The sequence below is a fragment of the Balaenoptera physalus genome (assembly GCF_965194825.1).
Source record: "Balaenoptera physalus genome assembly, chromosome: 4".
Classification (NCBI taxonomy): Eukaryota; Metazoa; Chordata; class Mammalia; order Artiodactyla; family Balaenopteridae; genus Balaenoptera; species Balaenoptera physalus.
In genome coordinates, this window is record NC_138891.1 from 41,076,644 (window position 1) to 41,104,269 (window position 27,626).

Below are 27,626 nucleotides of genomic sequence, written 5' to 3' on the forward strand. Positions count from 1 at the left end.
ATATGTGGAAACTAGATAAATGGTACAGACGAACCTGTTTGCAGGGCAGAAATTGAGACACATATGTAGAGAACAAACGTATGGACACCAGGGGGGGAAAGAGCAGGGGGGTGGGGGTGGTGGTGTGATGAATTGGGTGATTGGGATTGACATGTACACACTGATGTGTATAAAATGGATGACTAATAAGAACCTGCTGTATAAAAAAATAAAATTCAAAAATTCAGAAAAAAAATACCAAACTGTAAAAAAAAAAAAAATAGTGGCATTTATGAGACAACTGGGGGGAAAAAAAGACATTTTTTGATAGGGAAAAAAGTTTACGTTATAAGAATGCTAATTTTTACTTAACAATTAATGACCTTTAAAAAATACCAATTTCTACTATCTCCATGATTTCACTAAAAAGTATTTTAATTCTTCCCAAATCTAGAAAGGATAAAATCTTGGAATACAGAACGAACAGTTCTTCTCAAAAAAGAATATCTAGCAACTATATCTGTACTGTGCCATCTATGAATCCGTATCTTTATCTATTCCACTGCCTTTGTTTTGTTTTTTCTCATTTCACTGGAGACCTGTGAAAATTTTGTACAGAAAAGCACTGGGTGATAGTCTGGCATTTGCAGTCCCTTCTTTATCATGTCAAAACTATCTCAAGCTACTTTAAAATCTCCCAGGGAAGATTCTGTAGCCTCCTTTAAATTCTCTTCTAATGGTCACTCCTACTCTCTGTCAGAAATTTTAATCTCCTATGACACTTTATGACCTATATGTTGTGATTTGTTTTAGTTCACTTTAGTATCTTCTCACTGCCATCAAATAATAGATACATGCCTACATACTAGACACTTTGCTTATATAATCTACATAGAGTCGGGGCATATAGGCTATCTTGGATATTCCAGACAAAATTTGTTCTAACACCAGAATTATTTTTTTCCTCCCACAAAGAATCATGAGACTTCACTCCCACCAGCTAGCTTCTCCCAAAATGTCCTCAGCCCCAGAACATCCTGAAGAGATGACATAATCAGATAAGTTAAATAATGCAGGAGGTAATAACTTTTCAAACAACATAAAGAATGTCACAAGACAGCATATGATTAATTGCCATATTAATGACATTGAAAATCTATGCCTCAGTAGCCCAGAATTAGTGAGTGCTCACTGGTACTTTGAATGTCTGTGTTAATTTATTCATAAAACAGCATGTTACTGCCTTCACTACTTTTTTTGGATACCTCAATTTCTATTCCAACTGTCTGATTCTTGTCTAATTGCTGATCTTACCAGCAATCTTTCTAACCACCATCTCCAGCATCACCTCTTTACTTATCTTGAGTCCTTCCAACTAATTTGATCAAGACTCTCCGCTTCTTAAATGCACCCTATACAGTGATTTTCATCAAGCACCACCTTATGTTTGTCATATCCTCTATAATTTTTCACAAAATCCCACTTACTGACTTACCAAATGGCCCTTTTCCAGCTGGTTTTGTGCTACCATAAGGATGTTGCCTCTCTCTTCTTCCATGACTAAACATCTCTCACCCGCCAGTCAAGCCACCTCCTAGCTTCTCTACCCACCATATTTTCCCCTTCTTTCAGACATCTAATCCTGGTGATTTTTGGTTAGCAGCCCTATAGTTTCTTTTAGAACTAACTTTCAATTCTTAACACTGGCCTAGGATTCAGAAGACCAAGACTTAAATCCTCAAGAGCCCCATCCTAACTAACCTTAAACAAGTCACTGACACAGTAAAAACCACAGAGTAAAATGGTAATTCTAGAAATTGGGTACTTTTAAAAATGTTATTACTTAGTGAAATAAAAATAAGGCAGCCCTATAAAGTAATCTTTGTCCCTAAAAACAACAGCAAAAACTGTCTTCTGAAATATTGCTGATCCATGCAATCCACGTGTCTAACAACGCCTAGGTTAGCAGGTGTGGTGGGAGATGCGGGCAGGGAGACAATGTAGCTTAGCTTTTATCAGATGATGCTAAACTTTATTGATTTTTTTAATTAATTCATTATTTTTTGGCTGCATTGGGTCTTCCTTGCTGCGTGCGGGCTTTCTCTAGTTGCGGCGAGCAGGGGCTACTCTTTGTGGTGGTGCACAAGCTTCTCATTGCGGTGGCTTCTCTTGTTGCAGAGCACGGGCTCTAGGCACGCGGACTTCAGTAGTTGTGGCTCACAGGCTCTAGAGTGCAGGCTCAGTAGTTGTGGCACACGCGCTTAGTTGCTACACAGCATGTGCTATCTTCCCGGACCAGGGATCGAACCCGTGTTCCCTGCATTGGCAGGTGGATTCTTAACCACTTTGCCACCAGGGGAGTTCCTCAGATGATGCTTAGCTTTAAATCCAGCTGGGCCTGAGAGAGATGTGTCTGGAGAGTCAGTGAATGATTAAACCTGGAGAGGTATGTCTAGACACAAGGTATTAATTCTAAGAATAGGTAAGTTACTGAGTATACCCAAACTGATATATCAACAAATGAGATGATGTATGTGACTGCACTTTGTAACCTCTGAGCTTTATGTAAATAAGACAGTTTTACTATTTTGAAGCTGATTACATCCTACTAATGTTTCAGTTGAGTGCCTGGTGCTTTTGGACAAGCAATGAAAAGGAGTAACAGCATCTGGGTCTAGGTCATGGCCTGACCCTGACCCACTGGAGGGCTTATCCCTCGGATTTTATATTTTTATCTGAAAAAATGGGGACCTTTTTTCCTGGTTTCAAAAATGTAATGATATCTGCTACAAAAAATTACCTGCCAAAAAATTGGACAACCCAGAAGAAAAGGATAAATTCTTAGAAACATACAACCTACCAATACTGATTCATGAAGAAATAAAAAGTCTGAACTAGTAAGGAGATTGAACTAGTAATCAAAAACCTCCCAACAGACAGAAGTCCAGGAGCAGATGGCTTCACTGGTAAATTCTACCAAACATTTAGAGAGGAATTAATACCAGTTCTTTTCTTCTTTAAAGATTTTTTTTTAATGTGGACCATTTATAAAGTCTTTATTGAATTTGTTACAATATTGCTTCTGTTTTATGATTTGGTTTTATGACCCCAAGGCATGCGGAATCCTAGCTCCCCAACCAGAAATCGAACCTGCACCCCGTGCATTGGACGGTGAAGTCTTGACCACTAAACCACCAGGGAAGTCCCCCAATCCTTCTTAAAGTCCTCCAAAAAAATAAAAGAGGAAATACTTCCAAACTCATTTTACAAGACCACAATTACCGTGATTCTAAAACCAGGCAAGGACACTACAAGAAAAGAAAATTACAGGCCAATATCCCTGATGAACATAGAAGCAAAAATCCTCAACAAAATTTTAACAAACCTAATTCAACAATACATTAAAAAGATCATACACCATGATCAAATGAGATTTATTCCAGGGATGCAAAGATTGTTCAACATTCACAAATCGATCAATGTGATGCACCACTTTAGTAAAACAAAGGTTAAAAATCATATGATCATCTCAATAGGTGTAGAAAAAGCATTTGACAAAATTCCGCATGTATAAACACTCTCAACAAACTTGGCATAGAGGGAACATATTGCAACAAAATAAAGGCCATATATGACAGGCCCATATCATACTCAGTAGTGAAAAGGTAAAAGCTTTTCCTCTAAGATCAGGAACAAGACAAGGATGCTCATTCTTAGCCCTTTTATTCAATGTAGTACTGGAAATCTTAGCAAGGGCAATCTTAGCCAAGAAAAAGAAATAAAGGTCATCCAAATTGGAAAAGAAGAAGTAAAACTGCCTCTATTTGTACATGTCATGATATTATATACAGAAAACCCTAAAGACTCCACCAAAAAACTGTTAGAAATAATCAATGAATTTAGTAAACTTGCAAGATATAAAATCAGTATACAAATATCAGTTGTGTTTCTATACACCAACAATGAACTATCAGAAAGAGAAATTAGGAAAACAAATTTATAATTGCATCAAAAAGAATAAAATACATAGGAATAAACTTAACCAAAGAAGTGAAAGATCTGTACACTGAAAACTATAAGACATTGATGAAAGAAATTGAAAAAGACACAAAGAAATGGAAAGTTACACTGTGCTCATGGACAGGAAGAACTAATGTTATTAAGATGTCCATATTTCCTAAAGCAATCTACAGATTCAGTACAATCCCTATCAAAATTCCAATGGCATTTTTCACAGAAATGGAAAACACAATCCTGAAATTTGTTTGAAACCACAAAAGACCCCAAATAGCTAAAGCAATCTTGAGAAAGAACAAAGCTGAAGGTATCATGTGCCCTGGTTTCAAACTATATTACAAAGCTACAGTAATCAAAACAGTATGGTACTGGCACAAAACAGACACAAAGGTGAGAACAGAATAGACAGCCCAGAAATAAACCCATGCACATATGGTTGATTAATTTATGACAAAGGACCCAAGAATATACAATGGAGGGAATAATAGTCTCTTCAATATATGGTATGGGAAAACTGGGCAGCCACCTGCAGAAGAATGAAACCAGACCCTACCTTACACCATACACAAAAATCAACTCAAAATAGATTAAAGCCTTGAATTTAAGACCTGAAACCATAAAGCTCCTAGAAGAAAACACAGAGTGTAAGCTCCTTGATAGTCTTGATGATGACTTTCAGGGTATGACACCAAAAGCAAAGACAACAAAAGCTAAAATAAACAAGTGGACTACATCAGAAAGCTTCTGCATAACAAAGAAAACCATGGACAAAATAAAAGTTAAGCTATGGAATGGATAAAATATTTGCAAATCATGTATCTGATAAGAGGTTAATATACAAAATATATAAAGAACTCATACAACTCAGTAGCAAAACAAAACAAAAAAAAAACAAAAAAACAACTGATTAAAAAAATAGGCAGAGGAACTGAATAGATATTTTTCAAAAAAAGTCGTACAGATGGCCAACAGATACATGAAAAGAGGCTCAACATCACAAATCATCAGCGAAATGCAAATCAAAGTAACAAGCTGTCACCTCACACCTATTAAACTGGCATCACCAAAAAGAGAGGAAATAAGTGTTGGTGAGAATGTGGAGAAAAAGGGAAACCTTGTGTACTGTTGGTGGGAATGTATATTGGTGCAGCCACTATGAAAAACAGTATGAAGGTTCCTCAAAAAATTAAAAATACAACTACCATATGATTCAGCAATCTTACTCCTGGGTATATATCCAAAGAAAATGGAAGCAGGATATCAAAGAGATGTCTGCACTCCCGTGTTCATTGCAGCATTATTCACAATAGCCAAGATATGGAAACCACCTAAGTGTCCATCAACTGATGAATGTATAAAGAACATGTGAGATATGTATATCCTGCCACTTGCAACAACATGGATGAAACTTGAGGGTGTTGTGTTAAGTGAATAAACCAGGCAAAGACAAATAATGCATAGTTATCATTTATATGTAGACTCTAAAAAAAATCAAACTCATAGAAACAGAGAGTAGAAAAGTGGTTGCCATAGGCTGAGGTTTGCAGGAAATAGGGAAAGGTTGGTAAAAAGCTACACACTTTCAGCTACAAGATGAACAAAGTCTGAGGATCAAATGTAAAACATGTTGACTATAGTTGATAACACTCTATTGTATAACTAAAATTTGCTAAGAGGGTAGGACTAAATGTTCTCACTAAAATAAAATAAAATAAAATAAATATGTGAGATGATAGACGTGTTAGTTAACTAGATGGAGGGGAATCCTTTCACAATGCGTACATATAAATCACCACAATGTACATTTTAAATATATTACTATTTTATATGTCAATTATACATCAATAAAGCTGAAATTTTAAAAGGTTTAATGATATCAAAGACAATTAATTTTCAGGGTTTTTTTTAAGTCCATTATCTTCAATGAAAACTCATTAAAAATTTGTAGCTCTTACTCTGTTTAAATCACTATTCTGGCATCACTTTTATTTATTTCAATAATTTATTTAACCATCATCCATGATATCTTTTTGCCAATGAAATGTTAAATAATATAAATGTGATATTCAGGAATTTTATTTCAATAATGGCAATTTAGCAATATTGTAATACTGATAATACCTCATGTTGTGTACCATTTGTCAGCTGTACAAGTGGATATTCTTTCTCCTTTCAAGAACAGAGATAGTATTTCAGGGAGATAAGTGATCAATGTCATGTCTATACAACCTAAGCATCAGGTTGACAATCTGTAGCTAGGGATCCAAATGTTGGGGGCAGGGTGAGGGAAAATAAAACAAATTTGTTTGATATTACTATGTACAAATATATGTAGGGGTTTTTTTTCAAAAGGAATGCCATATAGCTTTCTTTTTTTTTTTTTTTTTTTGGCTGCGTTGGGTCTTCGTTGCTGCGTGCTGGCTTTCTATAGTTGCGGCGAGCAGGGGCTACTCTTTTTTGTGGTGTGTGGGCTTCTCATTGCGGTGGCTTCTCTTGTTGTGGAGCACGGGCTCTAGGCACACAGGCTTCAGTCGTTGCAGTACATGGGCCCTAGAGCACAGGCTCAGTAGTTGTAGCGCATGGGCTTAGTTGCTCCGCGGCACGTGGGATCTTCCCAGACCAGGGATTGAACCCGTGTCCCCTGTATTGGCAGGCGGATTCTTAACCACTGTGCCACCAGGGAAGTCTGCATATAGCTCTCAAATTCATGGATAACTGCCCCCAAGTGATACTTATCATGAACATAAATAAAATGGAAAAGACCAATTTGGTATGTAAATAACCCAAGGGCAGGTAAATGAAAAGTGAACAATTTATCTCACATCCAAATGTGTTGTCTGGACAATGCCAAACATATGCACATTTAAAATATTCAACATATGTAGAAAGTTGGGGTTATCCAGTTAAAATATCAGGATTGACTGATTTCCTTTTCTTGTGAGTAATCAACTGGCCCTAGACATAATCAATGAACAATTTACAGAGAAACAAAAATCATTCTTTTCAACCATATTCAAACTCCTGAGAGCTATCTCTGGGTGAACAGTGTTGGAAAAAGCATCAGACAGGCTAGGAAGCCCAAGTTCTGGTCCCACATTTCCCGAGTATTAATGTGAACTTTAAGTAAAATGCTTTCTTCTCTATGTATCAGCTTCTCCACGTGTACATGCTTTTCATGAATGTGATCTTGCTGAAACCTCAATCGAATATGTCACTACTCTGCTCAGAACCCTCCAGTGGATTTCAGTCTTTGCAGTAACTTTTGAGGCTGTGCATCTGGATGCCTGGCTCTCCTCTGACCTCCACCCTGATGGATTCTCACTCGCTCACCTTGTACCAGCCACACTGGCCTCCGACAGACCAAGCCCACTCCCTCCTTCTTTCGCCCAGTTATCTGTGTGGTTCGTTTCCTTCTTTCCTTAAGTCTTTACTTAAATGTGACATTCTCAATGAGGCAATACTGTCTCAATACTCCTTATACCCTTCTCTGCTCGATTTTCCTCCATGGCACTTAAAATCATCAAACATACTGTACACTTTCCTGGTTTGTTCTCTTGATTGTCTGTCTCTCCTCATAGTGCCACATGAGCAGGGATTTTTGTCTGTTTTGTTCACTGCTGTATCTCTAGCACCTAGAATCATAGCTGAAACATAAAAAGCATTTAACAGATATTTGTTGAATGAATAAGTGAAATGATCATTTATTTCCTGAGCACATGTAAATTGATATACATCATGCTGGCTGCTGAGGATCCAAACATGAATAAAATTGCAATCCTAACCCTTAGGAACGTCAGAGTCTGCAGATGTGAGCCAACTCTTGCCAAAGAGCTTGCTTAGTTTAATGAGACACAAGAAGTATTGGTCACATGGAGGTTGGAGCATCAGACTTTTATAAAACTGGGGATGGTTTCATGGAGGAAGGGAATTTCAAGTTGAGATGTGTAGCATTCCATCAATTGAATGAAGCCAGAAGTACTAAGGGGAGAAGGAAGTATAGGGGCACTTCTGACATTACAAAATCTTAAAAATGAAAAGAAATAGTGTATACGGAAGTGTTTTGCAAACTAATGCAATAACAGAGTGTATGTATTATCATTATCTACCTGTGTTAAGTGTTCTTTTCCCATTGGCATCATCTCACAGAACATTCCATGATAAAGCTTTATGGCAAAAGACAATCATATACATTTGAGTTTTACTGGAATAGATGATCAAAATTGACATATTCAAATTGGTCAAAGAATATATGTCAAAGAATGTAGGAAATGATTAGCATGCCTAAGCATTTTTAGACCTGTTTTTCAGTAATTAAAAGCTGTTATCTCTAATTTCTCAGGCTGAGTACAAATTAAGTAGGACACTCTGAAAAAAATTAGTCTTAAGCCAGGCTATATTTCTCAAGTGTACAAATTGTTAATTAGAATTGGGAAGTGAACAGAAGGGGCTTAAAATAAAGACCTTCCATTTCAAATTAAAGCTGGATATGGACCATATTTGGCAATGGCATTAAAAAAAACTAAGAATTATGGGGCTGAAATGGAAGTTGAGAATTTCTAAATATTTAAATAATTTTGATTTAAAATTTTATATTTAGTGATGGAAATGTGTATTTTGCCATTTTATTTTAGCAGTCAATTTTTTAATATTTTAGAATAAAAATAACTTTTTAGAAAATATGAGAAATGGTTTATTTTTGTATTTTTACATTTATTTTAATTTAGATTTTCTATACTAGACTCAAACTTTGCACACTTGAAATCAATTGCATTTCGTTTTTCAATCATTTAGATCAGGGGTCAGCAGACTATGCCCTACAGACCAAATCTGCACCTATTTTTGTAGTCTGCATGCTAAGAATGTATTTACATTTTTAAATAGTTGGAAAAAAATCAAAAGAACAGTAGTATTTGTGGCATATAATAATTATATGAAATTCTGACTTTAATGTCGATAAGTGAAGTTTTATTGGAACACAGTCACATTCATTTGCTAATGTGTTGCTTATGGCTGCTTTCACATGACAACAGCAGAGTTCAGTAGTGGCAACAGAGACTATATGACCCACAATGCTGAAAATATTATTTGTCTTGTACGGTAAAAGTTTGCTGACTCCTGCTTTCAATCATTCCTTTCAGTAGAACACAAATTATGGGAAAACCTTGATTATAATAACATAGTATATCTTCAAGAAAAATAACTTATTTATATTTTAAATAAACAATTATCAATCATCTATTTTTATTTTCATTACTCTTCTAAATATCACTGGCCCATTAATAGAACTTATAAAAACCATAGCTTTACATGTATATTTTGAATTTTGTTTTTTTCAGTGTACGTTTGTCAGTGGTGGAGGAATGAACACATTTTATTTAACAGTTCATTTACTTGGCTTCTAATTTTAAGTATTTATATATGTAGTAGGTGAGGCTCCATTTGTACTCTTGCCTCCTGCTCTACAATGTTAGGGAAGGTGAAAAACAGAGCAACCACTGAGAAACAGAAGGGGTACAGGTAGTGAGCAGTGTGATGGCCAAAAAACTTATTTGACAGAAAACACTTTTAAAAAATTGAACATATTAGAGTCAAAGAAGCATGCATATCTCTGAGCCCAGTGGGAATCTGTGGGCCCTAGGAAGAAGATTAACTCTAGGAAAAGCTTTTTCTTCCTAAGTAACTCCACACATCATGAAGGGGCAAACTGAAACACAGTATGATTATTGGTCATACTGTTATTTATGATGAGACATGACTAACTGAATTAATCCACGCACCAAGGAATTATTAAGAATCCAGAGGTTATAGGAAGATTTAACTTCAAAATTTTTTATCATAATGACTTTATTTTTTTTTTTTATTTTTTTTTTTTTTTAACATCTTTATTGAAGTATAATTGCCTTACAATGGTGTGTTAGCTTCTGCTTTATAACAAAGTGAATCAGTTATACATATACAATATGTTCCCATTTCTCTTCCCTCTTTCATCTCCCTCCCTCCCACCCTCCCCATCCCATCCCTCTAGGTGGTCACAAAGCACCGAGCTGATTTCCCTGTGCTATGCGGCCATAATGACTTTATATGGAACTTTCAACCTTATGACATTAAAGATGCAATAATTAACGTTGCTTGTGCCTGAGACTCATTTGTCAGCAACATTTCTTGAGTATCTTTTGGGTTCCAGACACTGCACCAGGAGCAATGGCATAGAGCTATGTAGTCCGACATGGTGACCACTGGCCACATATTGGCTACTGAGCACTTCAGTAGTGGCTGGTCCAAACACAGTTGTGATGTTTGTTCTTTTTTAAAAAATTTTTTATTGGAATATAGTTGCTTTGCAATGTTGTGTTAGTTTCTGCTGTGCAGCAAAGTGAATCAGTTATAAGTATACATATAACCACTCTTTTTTAGATTTCCTGCCCATTTAGGTCACCACAGAGCACTGAGCAGAGTTCCCTGTGCTATACAGTAGGTTCTCATTAGTTATCTGTTTTATACATAGTAGTGTATATATGTCAAACCCAATCTCCCAGTTCATCCCATCCCCCTTCCCCACTTGGCAACCATAGGTTTGTTCTCTACATCTGTGACTCTATTTCTGCTTGCAACTAAGTTAATCTGTTCCATTTTCAAAAAATCTGCAAACAATAAATGCTGGAGAGGGTGTGGAGAAAAGGGAATCCTCCTACACTCTTGGTGGGAATGTAAATTTGTGCAGCCACTGTGGAGAACAGTATGGAGGTTCCTTAAAAAACTAAAAATAGAGCTACCATATAACCCAGCAATTGCACTCCTAGGCATATATCTGGAGAAAACCAGAATTCAAAAGGATGCATACATCCCGAGTTCATTGCAGCACTATTTACAATAGCCAGGACATGAAAGCAACCTAAATGTCCATCGACAGAGGAATAGATAAAGAAGATGTGGTACATATATACAATGGAATATTACTCAGCCATAAAAAGGAACAAAATAGTGCCATTTGCAGAGACATAGATGGACTTAGAGATTGTCATACAGAGTGAAGTAAGGCAGAAAGAGAAAAATATATCGTATAATATTTCTTATTTGTGATGTGTGTTCTAAGTGTAAAATACACACTGGATTTTGAAGATTTACAATGAAAAAAAACAATGTAGAAGTTTTCATTCATAGTTCTTTATATTGGTTACATGTTGAAAAAATATTTTAGATCTATTGGGTTATATAAAATATTATTAAAATTACTTTTATTTTACTTTTCCCTTTTATAATGTGGCTACTAGAAAATTTTAAATTACATATGTGGCTCCCATGATATTTCCATTGGGCAGCACTGGAATGGAAGATAGAAGAAGTGCCCTCAGGAAGCTCACGTTTTAGGCAGACTAAGTAAACAAACAATGGCAGGTGACAGTTATAAACATGAGCTGCTCTGGTAGCATCCAGGCAAGTCACAGGGGTCTGCAGCAGGAGATAATTGCTGCGCTGAATCTTCAAGTATAAGCAGGAGAGAAACTTCAGTCAGGAGAGAATATTCCAGGTAAAGAATACAGCATGTGCAAAGGCACATTCATTTGAAATAGTGTATCATGTTTGGGAAACTATTAATAATTTGGTATATTTAAAACTAGGGTGGGTTTGTGGGAGTGAGAGAAGAAAAGCTAGAGAGATAGACAGAGGCCATTGATGAAGAGTTTTGAAAGTAGCATTAAGGAATGTTTGGAGGAATTTTGGACCTGGCCTCACATCTAAAAATGTGCCATCTTCCAATAATGTTGAAAAAGCACTCGCAAACTTTGGAGTGAACCTTCTTCAAAATAGCCTAATGTGAATTCTAGAAATGATATTGATTACTCCTTTGCTGTTGATCCATGAATCAACGAATGGATGGCTAGACAACCAGAAGAGCTGTGCCCATAGTATTGCTGTGGTGTATAAAATATAAACAATACTTAGAAAGGTGCTGAAAAGTCAAAAGGCCCTATTAACTAACAGAGAAAATGGTTTTTTGGAGGACGCAAAAATTACTTGGACAAAGGCTACTTCCTTCAGTTGTAATTCACTAATTATTTATGCAAAAAGCAGGTAATATTTCACTGTCTAAGAGACATTGCAACTTTAGGTGATTTGTGTAGTCTTCATGAGAAAAACACAAATGACCATAACATCAAGGGCTTTGTAAGAAAATCATGTTTCAAAGCCAGTTCCGTACTGAGAGCCGATCATCCTGGCATAACTATGCTTGACTCCTAATGGAAGAGCCTTCTGCCAACAGCTATGACCACCTGACTCCCCAAGAAAAGCTTCAGCTATACCCCTCATCCTGGAGCCAATTGATTCCTAAGTAGAAAACACTTTAAAGACCCGCAATTTAGAACACTATTTGACTAAATATCATGTCATACATGTTCTGAGCTTGAACACCAGGTCTGGTAAATAGGCTTTGGAAAAGCACTTACTTTGAACCTCAGCATCTCCTAAATGGGCACCTGCCATTTTCTTTCATCTTATCCGGGTGTTGTGCTTCATATTCTTGTCTGGACCTTCTTTCTCTCCATGTCTGTTCTACTCCAGTTACCTGTCCTACCTGTTTCCCTTGCTATGCTTGTCTATGTCTATGCCAGTGAACATGTCACGGTTCTTGGTCTTGTTCTACCCATGGGCCAGTGCCCAGCAGTAGATGGACCTGTACACCCTCTAGCTCTGCATCAATAGCCCCAATTTAGGCTCCATGTTGAAAATGCTCACTGAGAAGAGTACACTGTTTGAGAAGTCAGGAAAACACAGGCTTTTGAAAAGGCTGTTTTTGAGCCTTACTATTATAGTTTTTAGATGTGGTATCTGATTACTTTTATGAGCTTAGACTTAGTCTTCCCTTAAACTTATTCTTCATGGCAAACTACTCCATTGTAATGCTAAAGTTGAATTTTCAAAGGTGGTTGAACTTTTCAATTTTCACTTTGTTCTTTTTCAATTCCTTAACTCTTTTGAACCAGAAACTAGACTCGATTGCTGGGGGTTGGATGCAAATTAATTGTTTAGCTAGATTGTGGAAAGTAGCATAAATAGTTCTGAAAGCCAAGCACTTTCATTGATACAAACAGCCCATTTTCTCTATACTCCTGCTTACTGGCCTGGTTTCCAACCAAGACAATCTGGACAATTTTAGCCTATCACCAAAGAGCCCAGTGTCTGATCCTGGTCCTCATTCACCAAAGAACAGTGTGGCTGAAGTACTTTCTTCCAAGTGCTTTCTTCATGGTCAGACCCTGGGTTTCACAGGTTTACCTTGGTCAAGCGCTGGGCGTGCTTACCTTTTTCTTTTGCAGATGATTTTTTGTATCTTATAGACCTATGCCCTATAAGCATGGGGAAAATAAAGTTAAATAAGAAGAATAGGCAATCATGAATCCATTGCTTTGTTCAGGCTTGGGCTGTCAGCTGCTGTCTCAGTCATCTATTTTTTGGTAGTCATTTGAGATGCTGAGTAATTCCAGGAAGTGACTGGTTTTTAAGTAATTGAAGGACAATACCTCTCCAGGGGATAAGGAGTCATTTACATTGGAGCGATTTTTATTTTTTCATCTGGAACTATGTAATGCAAAATTAATTTTGTGTCTTTAGCCTCTCATCATCCTGTGGTATTTAGACACTTTTGAAAAGTGTATTATTAACAAGTCTGCTTCCTACGAGAAATCTCACTGATTTAGAATTTATAAACCCAAGGAAGGGCCATATGAACCCGTAGACAGTGGAGGAGAGGAATGATAGGAGTAACCATGGCCATCCAGACTCAAGGAAGATGAACACGCACTGCATCTTCTGTCCTCTTAATTGTCACTGTCTTCGGTCAATTGGCTTCTGTCAGTTTGGGCAATTTTGCTCTGTCGGATGGGGTGGCCTGTGGAGCCAGAGTAAGGTTGGGTTTTAGGAATGATTAAGAGATTAGGAAAACAGAATCAATGACTGTGACATTTTCCCTTTGAAAACAGGATCCATCCCTAACAATGAAAACTCTTCAAAGGCAAAAGTATTTTCTTGGGTGATTTGAAGCTGAAAAAACTGCCTTTAGCAGTCCCACACAACTGCATTCTTATCACCTAATTTATAGTATTTAGGGGAGCAGCACAGGCAGTATTTAAGATTAATCTCAGTGTTTGTGTGTCGTCAGTAATTCACTCTGTAGGGCTGGGGCTTGCTGAGCTTTGCCACACCAGGCAATCAGTTCCAGCCACAATAAGGTGGCAAGTAGGGGTATCTGGATAAAAACAATAATTCTTCCTGAAGGGAGGTTGTTGATTTTCAGGAAACCTTTCCTGGAGGTATAATATCAAACAGATCATTGACTCCTATGTTGGTTGTTTTTAACTTTCAAAATACTTAGGAATTGTTAGATCTTTTGACCAGTCTCACAGACAAACATTCTCTAAGGAGGAAGAGGTAGTGAATTTGCATCTTTCTGTTGTGTGATTGCCCTGATTGGTGTCAGGTCACGGGGCTGGTGAGCGCAACCTTGTTTTTATGTCAGGCTTACGCTGTACTCTTTGAACTCCTGGTACAGCCCTCCCAGGAAACCTCTGAGCTCTCTCAGGGAGGAAAGCAGGTAATTGAAAGCAGCTCTGGAAGCTGGATCTGTTCACCATCTTCTGTTATTATCACCTAGACAGCTTCTTATGAAGGTTTTGTATCTGAGAAGTCTGCCTCTAAATTCGCAGTGACAATTAATAATGTCCACACCTAAATCAAAATTCCTACCGCAGCTCTTGCTAGTAATATGAGTCTTCCTGTTTCTTTCATAAATTAGTTGATAACTGTCTCTGCTTCTCTATTGAGTGAAAGGATTTTAATTACCCAAATGCACAGGAGCACAGAGCTTCATCTCACGGGTAGCAGACAATGGAGGCTTGTGATAAAAGCACATTAAACCTTCAATGAGGTTGTTTACACATTTGTAACGGTGGCTGTGGTCATCTCTGATAGCAGGGACAATAAACCAAAACCTTCGGATGATTTTTTCATTAGCCAATGATTTTATAGCCTGTGGTGGCTTTTTAACTATGCATGCATAAAATGGAGTGATATAATTTGTAATTACTAGAAATAACTAGTTTTAATTCCCCCAACTGATATTTAGGGCTTTCATATGATTTGGAAGACTCAAGTTGACTTCAAAATAGTGCATTGATAGTCCCCTATTAGTGCGTACAACCCACTGTGTACTTGGGGAACTTCTGTAAGCTTCTTTCTCGACCTTTACTGGGGGTTACATTAGTCCTGTAACTCAGAGTATGGCCACCATAGTGACAGTGCCTGGTATTCTGGGGAAAAGATGGGATGGGAAGAAGAAATGAAATATGAGAAGAAATGTGGGGAGAGAGTTCTTTCTGGGAAAGCAGGAGAGATCTGTTCTCATCCTAGCTGTACCGAGTACCAGATGTGTGGACTTTGGCTTGTTTCCTAATCTCTCCCAGCATCAGTTTCCTCATCTGTAAAATGGGAGTTTTACAGATCTACCTTGTTCTGAGGACCAATGAGATGATGCCTATGACAGTGTTGTACACAGTTACTGGTTCAGTAAAAGGTGCTTAGTATATCTAGACACCTTTTGTTCACTCACCTGCAACCTGTGCCAGAGAGTGGTCTGATTTGTCCTTAACTTTTCCAAGAAAATGGTATGAAAAATCAGGAGTGCTTTGGCCCATTTGAAGTCCTCAGATATCTTTTTATTTTCTAGCAGGGAATCACAAATGAAAATTTGCATTTCAGAACCCTAGTTTGATGCTTAAGATGTGGCTTTAATTTATAATTTGAATTCAAATCCCAATCTAATCAATCAATGTTAGAGAAAATATGGCAGAAAGGCAAAATTTAAAAACCATGCATATCTAGTTTGAAATGCTAAGTCAAGTTTCTTTGAGTGTCAGAAGGTTTCTGGAAATATTTGCAAAGTTCTTTCATTGAAAAAATGCTGTGACAACTAGAGATAGGCAGTCTTAAAATCCCAAGAGGGTGGTTGACAGCACAAATCCCATTTTCAAGTGGGCCTTGGATAGAATAATCTTTTTCCCAGCTCTTGCGGTCTCATCATTATATCAGGAAACAGCTTCTGGTTGCTTTGTTTACCATCAGTTGTTGATGTGTTTAAGGCTGACACATTTTCATTTTGTGTATCTCTTTTCTCCAAGCAACCAGAGATATATAGGCTGCCAAAACTCTAGATATGGGATGTCAGATAGAACTTTCCTATGTCTTCTAATAAAATATAATCAATTCTGCTTTGAATCTGCCTTAGATGTCATTGTCATACTATTACTATTTTTCTTATATTAATATGTGGAACTTATTAATATAGTACTGACAAATTAAAATATAATAACTTTATACAACAATATATGATAACATACATTAATAATTTTATATTATATATTATGATAATATCTCTATTTGCTTAGCACCTGCCAGGTGCCAGACTTTATATACATTGTTTTAAATCCTCACAATATCCAAGCAAGATGGAAATTATCCCCAGGTTACAGATAAGGAAAGTGAGTGAGGTTCAGAGAGGTTTAGCAACTTTTTCAGTGCCACATAGCTAGTAATTATCAAATCTAGGATTCAAATACAGTCTGGTCTGACTCCAAAACTCAGGCAGTTTTCACCAGATTCTGATGCATCCCTCTCCTGGAAAGTGGACCACACACTAGTAAAAGATGTGTTATATATGGAACAGCACAGTCTACAGCAGTTCATAACTGCTCATAAGTGTTCGTAAGTGTCACTTTCACGTGGGCAAATTTTAGCAACCTCATGAACTACATTTACAAGGAGATGCTTAATTTACCATGGGTTGTTTATGAGTGCTCTTGAGCGAGGTGAATCATTTAGGGCAGTTTATTTTCACTGTTACACAACGGGTGGATTAATAAAATACAAAAAGAAAAATTTCAAGCAAACAGCCAGCACAAGGTGAATACAGAGGATTATGAGTGCTAGAGAGCTTATCTCTGAACTTAGCCCTGATTCCTGTCTGTAACCCTGATACAGATATCAGGGGTCAACTGTTTAGTAAATATAAAGCTTTTTGTTTTAGAAACTCTGAATTGAACTTTTTTACCATAGGTTTGCTTTTTTCCTAATTTTTTTAATCATATTTAATTTAGGCCTCCAAATTTAGAGTCATCCTTGACAGCTTTTCCATCCAGAAACCCTGCTGTCTCACCTTGAAGATATATTGAGAGCATGAACGTTTCTTACCGCTTTTGCAGTTAGACCCATCATTTCTTGCCTAAATTTCTGTAATAACCTTCTAACTAGCCTTCTTGCTTCAACCCTATCCCCAGGGTCTGTTCTCAACATGACAACCAGAATTATTCTTTTAAAACTTTAGTCAGCAAGCCATTCTTCTTCTCTAACCCTCCATGCTCCCCATCTCTCTCAGGGCAAAAGCCTACAGCGCTACGGGATTTTCCTCCTCTCATTGCCTCTCTGCCCTCATTTCCTATGATACTTCTTACTCCTCTACTTCAGTCACCTGGCTACCTTGCTGTTGTCTGGGGACCCAGGCATATTCCATCCTTGGGCCTTCACATTGATTGGTTGCTCCAACTGCCTGGATGGAAGACTCTTCCCTCAATATCTGCTTAGCCAATGGCCTTACCTCTTTAAAGTTTTTGATCAGATGTCACCTTCCCAGTGAGGCTAACCTTCCATTGTCTTTAACATTGAAACCTGCCAATTTACTCTGTTCTACTACTTTTTTTTACATAACAGTGTTATCAACTTATATATTATGCCCATTGTCTGACTCCACCTGCTAGAATGCAGGCCACATGACAGCCATGAACTTCGTTTCCCTAACTGACCTATTTCAAGGAACTAAAAAAGTGGATGGCACATAATAGGTGTTCAATAAATGTTTGCATAGTGTTGAATAAATAAAAGTGGGTGCCAGCGTAATGAAAGAAAATAATAGTTCTACCTTATATTTCAATATTTGATAGATATTTTGTAAATGTAATGTATGTTCATGCATGTGGATAATTTCATATTAGACAAAGGTGGCATTTGGCTAACATTTTGGACTGAAGTAGCACTAGAATCATTGCCTGGTCTCTGACACAAATGGCCATTCAAGGAATATAATAGACCTTTGGCTCTTTCTAGAAGGCAGAGGACTGACCTGGCTCTACATCTGGAGGGCTTCCTGCTCTCCAAAGGTTAAATGATGTTCAAGAGCAACAGTGACTTTTGTGTTTGCTCCCAGTTCTACTTTTTGATGCCAGTGGTAAGAGTAACTCTTCAAAGCAACAGTAGCGTGAAATGACCAATACCAATATCAGTAGATATGATAAACACTCCTTAACAAAGAAATAGTCACACAGGCACACAGAAGAGGTACAGAAGTAGCAACAAAAAATTTAGTCACTGATCTACACTAGGATACCATCAATAAAAACAGTAATAAGAGGGTCACCATTTGTAGCTAACCAATTATAAAAGATAAAAGCAAGCAGCAGCAACAACAAACCCTAGTATGGACTTAACATATAATGCCTACAATCAGATTTGTTTTTATCTTTTTATATTATTAAGTTGAGCCAATCAGTTTGACAAAATTGACCCAACAGTCAGAAATTTGTGCCCATATTGACTATATTCTACCTGCTTCCAAAAGGGATTATAAACAAACACAAAAGGGGAGATTACTTTCAAAGATCCTGATTGATCAAACCAAAAATAATGAAAATCAAGGGAAAAAGTAAAAGATAAATAACAGAGGCTGGAAGATTATCATTTTTAAAAAGAATTAAGTATAAGTGATTGAATTTTTAAAAAGCATAAAGTTAAATAACAAGGTGTATATAGGAATATACTTTTTAAAACAATATTGTAATAAATTTAACATAACATTTAGGTTATCAGTTAGAGTATGCTAGGCTATGTTGCAGTAAAAAATAATCTCAAAACATGAATGGCATAATACAGTATAAATGTATTTCTTGCTCATGCTATGCATCCAATATTGTTTGAGAGTTGCCTCTGCCTCTAATTGGTAAGTTTTAGGCCCAGGCTGACAGATTTCACCATAGTTTAAATCTTTTTTTTTTTTTTTAACATCTTTATTGGAGTAGAATTGCTTTACAATGTTGTGTTAGTTTCTGCTGTATAACAAAGTGAATCATCTATATGTATACATATATCCCCATATTCCCTCTATCTTGCGTCTCTTATCCATAGCTTTCTTGGTTACTACAGCCTGGGAAAAAGAGCTGGAGGGTTGACCTCTAGCAATTAAATGCCTTGGCCTCGAAGTGACTCATATTACTTCTAGTCACCTCTTTTTTTTGGCAGGGGGGGGTATAATAAGTCATATAGCCACACCTACCTCCAAAGGAACAGGAAATTATAATCTGTGTATCAGAAATAGAGAAGAACTGGATATAGGTGAACATAAATAATAATATCACAACTTAGATCTAAGCTAGTTGGCAATGAAGGCAGAAAAATAAGGAAGTGTTTCAATAGCTCTGTTTGCCTAAGTAAAATTCACACCAGTTCATTAAGAGAAAAAAGCTTTAACCCACATCACTCTTTACTGTGTTAGATTTTGGCCCTTTTACCAAAAGATGCTCTGTGTTTTTTTATGGGCATCTCTTATAGCAATCTTTGACTAAAGTGCCAGGGGATTGTATCAATTTGTAGTTTTGTAAAGTCCATTTTATTGAGGAGACAGATAATTCAGATATAGAGAATTCTGGTAATCCATTCCGAAGGGTAACCAAGTAGAGAAAATCTAGAATAACTAACGTTGGGCATATCCTTCAAACTCTTTCTCTAGAACGTTAACTATCTACCTAGGATTTTGAATATTATTTAAATGTTTAAAATATTATTTCAGATTATTTAAAGTCCCTAAGCAGTATTTAATGATCAAGAAGGGATGTTCCACATTGGTAGGAAACACCTGCAATTCTACATACATGTAGCTTTGTTTTGAAAGTAAGTTTGTGCTATTCCTTTTTACATGCATATATGTACTCCTTGAGCAGAAATGGACTGAAAGCAAAGTACTAAAGTACAAAAGTGCAGTTTGACTATACCAAGTTCTCAGAGAATTGCTCTATTTTAGACTCCAGAATCCAGTATCGTCAGGCATGGAAGAAGTAACTTTGACACAAAAGATCTTTGAGCATAAGAGTTAATCATCTACTTCTATCATAAAAATCCCTAAAATGATATATTTTGAGCAGGACTGGTTCTACCAGATAAATTAGTTGCAAAATGCAACCCTGAATAAAAAAAAAAAAAAAAAGTTGAACAGAAATGTTCAGGATTATCTGACTAACAAGCATTTGCCAAAAATGAAAAGTCTAATTTAGCTTTTTTTAAGGAAGGGTATCTTTAGAGCATTCTTGACCAATGAATTTAGATGCTTCTTAAGGGTACTATCAAATGATCTGAATGATCCAATACATTGAGGGTTGGCAACTTTTTATGTAAACCTTCAGATAGAAAATATTTTAGGCTTTGCAAGCCATATAGTCTTGGTTGTAACTATTCAACTCTGCCATTGTAGTGCAAAACAGTCACACACAATGTGTGAATAAATAGGCACATGTTAATATAAAACTATTTTTTTTCTTTTGGTTTCTCTTTTTTTTTTTTACATCTTTATTGGAGTATAATTGCTTTACAATGTTGTGTTAGTTTCTGTTGTATAACAAAGTGAATCAGCTATACATATACACATATCCCCACATCCCCTCCGTCTTGCGTCTCCCTCCCACCCTCCCTACCCCACCCCTCTAGGTGGTCATAAAGCACCAAGCTGATCTCCCTGTGCTATGCAGCTGCTTCTCACTAGCTATCTATTTTACATTTGGTAGTGTATATATGTCAATGCTACTCTCTCACTTCATCCCAGCTTACCCTTCTCCCTCCCTCTGTCCTCAAGTCCATTCTCTATGTCTGTGTCTTTATTCCTGTCTTGCCTCTAGGTTCCTCAGAACCTTTTTTTTTTTTTTTAGATTCCATATATATGTGTTAGCATACGGTATTTGTTTTTCTCTTTCTGACTTACTTCACTCTGTATGACAGACTCTAGGTCCATCCACCTCAAAACATGTGGTGAGAATGAATTGGCCCATGAGCTGAGTTGTATAGTTTGTCAATACCTGCAATTCACAGTCATTAGAGTAAGTGGTGCTTACTCTAAATAATACCAGGTGATATAGGTATAGATTTAAAGTGAGTGGACAGGAAAATCTATTATCTCAATAGTTGCCATTTCTTTTCACTAATAGAGCCATTACTGAAAAAGGAGAGCTATTAGATTCATATAAGAAATAGTTAAATTAATGGCAAACTATTAGAATCATTTCCACCAACACTGAAATAAAGAACATGATAAGAATGCCTTGCATCACCTCCAGTATTCAATGATGTTTTGAGAATCCTAGCCAATGGAATGAGAAAGCAAAAGAAATGTTTTATGGATATTGGAAAGAAGGAGACCAACCTATCATTATTTATAAGTAGTATGACCCTTTACCTGGAAAATTTAAGAGAATCAACTGAAAACTTTGTAGAATTAGATAACCAACCATAAGGTTAATGTAAAACAAACAAACAATTGCTTTGCTATATACCAGCAATAACAATTAGAAAATGTAATGGAAAATATTTCACTCACAAAAGATCAGAAACTAAAAATGCCAAGAAGTAAAGTTTACAGGACATGTGTAAAACCTAAATGATAAGACTGCAAAACTTTACTAAAAGGCATAAAATCATACCCAAATAAATTAAGTGGTGGTTAAGTTTCTGGATGAAAGACTCAATAACAAAATTTAAAATTTTCTCCAAGTATATTTATAAATTCAATGTAAATCCACTCCAAACCACTATAGGCCTTTTCCAGAACTGGACAAGGTGATTTTAAAATTCAGTGGGTGGGGGGGTTGGGAGGGCTTCCCTGGTGGCAGAGTGGTTAAAAATCCACCTGCCAATGCAGAGAACATGGGTTCGAGCCCTGGTTGAGGAAGATCCCACATGCCGCAGAGCAACTAAGCCCATGCACCACAACTACTGAAGCCTATGCTCTAGAGCCCGCGAGCCACAACTACTGAAGCCCATGCGCCTATAGCCCATGCTCCGCAACAAGAGAAACCACCACAGTGAGAAGCCCGCACACTGCAATGAAGAGTAGCCCCCGCTCACCACAACTAGAGAAAGCCCGTGCGCAGCAACAAAGACCCAACACAACCAAAAAAAAAAAAATTCAGTGGGAAGATTAAATGTGAAAGAAGAATTAAGCAAAATGTGAAGAAAAAAAAAGAACATTGAGGGGTACTTGCCTTTCCAAATATTAGACTCCTATGAAGCTACAGTAATTAAAACAGTGTTGTATAGTTGCAAAAAATAAACAAATAGATCAGTGATACATATTATAGACTTCAAAGGTATACTCAAATAAAAAGATGTTTGTAATAAAAGTAGTATTTCAAATTGGTGAGGAACAGATAAACTATTTGATAAATTATCTTGATATTTGTTTATCCGTCTGAAAACAAATAAATGCATATCTTTTCCTCACACCATATATAAAAGAAATTCCAGATGGACTAAAAATCTAAATATAAAAAAATTATAAAAGCATTAGAAAAATATTTTCATAAGTTTTGGTTGAGAAATACATTTCATAGGAAATCATAAAACCCTGAGCCCAAGAAAGAAAATACTGAAATATTTGGCCTTAATGAATGTGTGCGCACACACACACACATTCACTTAGGTCGAATATCTCAGTATTTATATTGGACAAAGGTTTAATATCCCCAGTATAGAAAAAGGTCCTAAAGTTAATTAGAATTTTAAACAATATTTTTAGAAGAAAATGAACAAAGTCTACATATGTATTGAGTGTTTTATTAAATGGCAAAGACTGTTTTAAGTCCTTTATTTGTTTAATCATCACAGCAGTTCTGATATATTTTCCCCCTCATTACTAATCATCATGGAAAATGATATTAAAACAAAAATTTTCCTCTACCAAATTGGAAAAAAATTCAAAGATATATAGTATTAAGTGTTAGCAATGTTTGGGGATGTGGTGACCCACCCCCATATACTTTTTATTAGAAATAAAATTAGCACAACGTTTTTGGAGGATAATTTGGCTATTTGATCACTCTTTAATGGTCATATCTTTTGACTTAGTAATTCAACTTATAGGGAACTCTCCACCATAAATACTAGTAAATATGTATTAAAATATATGCATAAGGATAATCAGTGAAGTATTGCTTCTTACAGGAAAAAAAGTTGGAACAATCTAAATGTTGCATTACTCAGGCAAACCAAGAGTAAGGCAGGGAAATATGATGACTCTCTCATCTTAAATTGCTTGGGAAAATTGTCCAAGAATTGGAAATGGGCAAAAGAGATTATTAGGTGTTCTTTCAATGGAGTGTAGATATCCAGTGAACTCTCCATGGGTTATCTGATTTCATAAGGTGTGTGCACCTTTATATTTCTATTGACTAGGCTATTCTGTAGCTCTGAAAGAGTAGAAGTTAAGTTGTAGAAGATAGATATTACTGCAAATGATTCTTGTCCATAAGCATGTAAATGAGTTATGTCCCATAGAAAAGCAATTGATTTCCACCCAATGGAAAAAAGATAACCTCAAACATTACATTTAATTGTCCCATGGAATATTAACCAGTTTTGCATCTATTAGCACATTCATTTCACCATTCCTGATTGCCTATTTATATAGTGTTTGTTCTTCAAGTTTGAACTGGTCTTAACACATTACTGTGATTTCCTTATTAATTTATGAGTTGAAAACAATCTTTGATGTGTGGTCATTTTATATTTGCATGAGAGTCAGGATTGTACCTTTTGAAAATTATGTGTCAGCATAATATTAAAGTTATTGCTTTTTATGAGGCAGGAAGTTTTTTATTGCATGATCTTTGCTATGGCTTTAACCATCTGTTCTTATTCAAAATCAAAATAAATTATATTATGCCCTGGATAAGAATAAGTTTTTATTTGGTGATACTGTTAAACTCTACATTGGGACAATGATGAGGCTTATCTGTTGTACACAAAAACAAGTTGGACCAGAGAACATTTCCTGGAGGTTCTGTTCTGTCTTATCCAAAAGTCCTTCAACACAGGCGTCACATGAAATTTATGCTAAAGGAGAAGAGGACTGTGGACACCAAAAAATTGAGTTGGAGTGAACTCATTAAAAAAAATAATAAATCTAGCTCCCATGATAATTAAAAATATTTGGAATAGCTCTTGAAAGATTTTGTAAAAACTTTTATCCTTAGCCTTTTTTTCCTTTCGCCAATGTAAAATGCATTGTGGGTATTCAATTTCAGCAAAATAGAGCTGTGCCCTGTTCTAATCCATGTTGCCACATGTGGGCTGCCAAAACTGGCATTTGTTGAGGCAGAAGTGAAGGCACAATAGTATAGACTTTGTCATGTAGCCAACTCACTCTTCTTGCCATGTATGCAGTGCTTCAGGGAGGGGGAAAAATCAAGGTGCTTAAGGAAGGAAAAATATAAAGCAGAAGAGAGAACTCAATCTGTAGAGCTCTGTGAAGAACCACTTGCTTCCCTTCATACAATCAGTTAATCACCTTATAAAATGCCAAAATCATCAGAGCCTGAGCTAAAACAGAAAATTCAATTTTTTCCTCTCCTTTAAATGTCTCCTTTTCAGTTATACAGTATTTTATGAAAAATTGATGTTTTGCTAGTCAACATGATGAATGTTGGGACATGCAGGGAATAGTTTAAAGAGTTTGTTTTAACAGTTATGCATTTAAATTGTCCCATTATAGTGGACATGTTTCCTCTGCCAACAAAAAAATCAGTTCTTAAAGGTCCAGTTCTCCTGGAAGTTTTTTGCTTCCTTCAATCATTTTGATAGCAATCCTGATGAATTCATGAATTAAAATTATTTCATCCAAATGTTAGATTTCAAGGTGGCAGTTCAGGGCCTCTTTTTCCTTTATTGCAGGGCTTTAATACAGAATACTGAAGCCATTTAGAGTTTTAAAATACGATACATTCTCTAAGGAAAACCTTTAGATATCTAGGCTCAGTAGGGCATTTGTCTGAAAGCAATTAAGTTGTGCAATGCATATCTGTATAAAAGCCATTTCTGCACTCAGTGTACTTTTCTTTAAGTCCGGTTCTTAGGTCAAGGTCCTAGCCTCTGATCTTGCTCGTAGTACATACACAATAAATATTTATTGAACAAATGAGTACATAGAAAACATCATCCATTCATCCATTACTCTATTCCATCAGTGGAAAAGCAAAGGTAAATTGTTCTTTTCTTTCCCTTTGTCCTTTTTCCACTTACCCCAGAATCATGGATTTATAGAACAACATAGCTGGATCTTAAGAGCCATTAAAGCCAATTTCTGCATTTTACAGATGAAGCAACTGAGGCCTAGAATTTGAAGTGGCTGGTGCACTGCTGCACAGCAAGTTAATGGCATGACAGCCAGATGGCAAATCTGAGTCTTCCATCTGTAAATCCAGTGGCCTTCTCATTGTGCCAGAGTGCCTCTCAGGTGTGTTCCTATAATACTGGTAAGGGGTAACCTGGCCAGACCCATTGGCTTTTCTTCTTCCGGAGGCAAAAGAGAGAAGTCCCAAAAGACCTTTTCATTTTTTTCCTTAAGTGCCATACTCTTGGAAGCACCTCAGCGGAGATATACATCTCCTTGGCTGCCTGTCATGAACTCATCCATTTTAGCTCCTAGCAGGCAGTGTCATTTCTGAGCCCTCAACAAAGCAAGATTAGTAGCAATACAGTCAGGCCAGTGTCTGGAGCACTATTCTAATAAAGACAGGTAAATATGACTGAAATTTAAGAAAATGCCCTTCAGAACTCTTCTCAAGGAGTTCTATGATTAGAGCAAGTTAGCAAAGGCTTCACTGTGGTGAAGGTTCTGGTAGGTCAGGGGTAGTCATGGAGGAGTTTTAAGTTGGATAATAAAATTTCTGATTGGCTGTTTTGAAAAAGTAACTTTGGAAGAATAAGTGGTAATCAAATGTTAGCCTTGGTGAATGCAAGACTGGATGCTGCGAGAATAGTTAGGAGGGAGCAGCTGTGATACTGGTGGTCTCTGTAGGTGACCCAAGCTCAGAGATAGTAGAAATGCAGAGAAGGGAAAGGATTTGGAAGGTATTGTGGGTAGGATAGTCAGGATTTAATGATTGATTCAATTTGGTGACGGGGGGAGTGTGGGATCAGAAGACTCAAAGATGATTTCCTGGTTTCTGGTTTGGTTGACTGAGTAGAAGAATAGAAATAGAGAAATAGAAATGGAGAAATCTGGAGAATGGAAGGTTTAGAGGGGAATATGTTGAGTTTTTCTTCCTGTTGAACTTGCGTACCTTAGGGCATCTAGGTGGAAATGTCCCATAGATGGTCAGATACACTATCTGGAACTTAGACATGTAGCAGATCATCAAACAGGCATGGACAGTATGTTCAGGCTACAGCACAGATCAGAGAATCTGTTTCTGCTCTAACCTCATTTCCTAGTGCCCACTCCACCCCAGCTACACTGGCTTCACTGTTGGGGCTGCCCAACACACCAGGCACATTCCAGCCTGAAGACCTTGGCAGTGGCTATTCTCCCTGCCTGTAATGTTCTTCTCCCCAAATCTGCATGGCCAACTCCTTCAAGGTTTTGCTCAAATTTTTCCTTCTCAGTGTGGCCTTACCAAGAGCTCACTGTTTAAAATTATGATCCCAATTCCCTCCTGCACACATTACTGCTCTTCCTTTTCTTGCTCTACTTATTCTTTATTCCGTAAATCTTATCACTTTGTTTTGTGTTGTATCATATATTTATTCATTATATCTATTGTTTATTGTCTCCCTCCCTCTGCAGGAATGGAGGTTCTATACGAGTAAGAATCTTGGTCTGTTCATTGTTCACTATTCCAAATGCCCAGAATAGTGTTTGGTACACAGTGGGCACCAAATAAATATTTGTTGTAACACAATAAATATTTTCTGTAGCACTTATGTGCCCATCTATTGACTTTCTGAAGCATCAGAATCTCTATATGGGAGCCCTGATCCTCACCACTCTGTGAGTCAAAGAAAGAAAGAGGTCAATAAAAAATAGGGCCAGAAGAGGTGATTGGGATGGGCCTTGAATAGATGAGAAGATTTGGATTGGTACAGAGAGGATGGGAAGCACATTTGGTAGAGGAGAGTACTATGCCTGTGATAATTGGTTGGGAGGCACTTAGTTAAGAAGTGTTTGGTTTGGTTCCTATTAGAGAGCAGAGTGGTGTATTGAGCAGTTAGACTATTCATTAAATAGTGTCTGAAATAAATTCAGTATCTGTTACATGCCAAGTACTTCATGTGTATTATCCTAATCTTCTCATCAACCTGTAAAATGGTATTGTTCTCTCCTTTTGACAAAGTAGAAAATTGTGGCTCAAAAGAGATTACTGGGCTCTGAGTACACAGCTAGTAACTGTTTGATATTCAATGTGAGCCTGTCTGGCTCCAAACTCCTGCTCTTTCTACTCCAGTATGATGCCTTTCCAAAGTGACTGAGTCTGACTGTGGGGTCCTCTGCC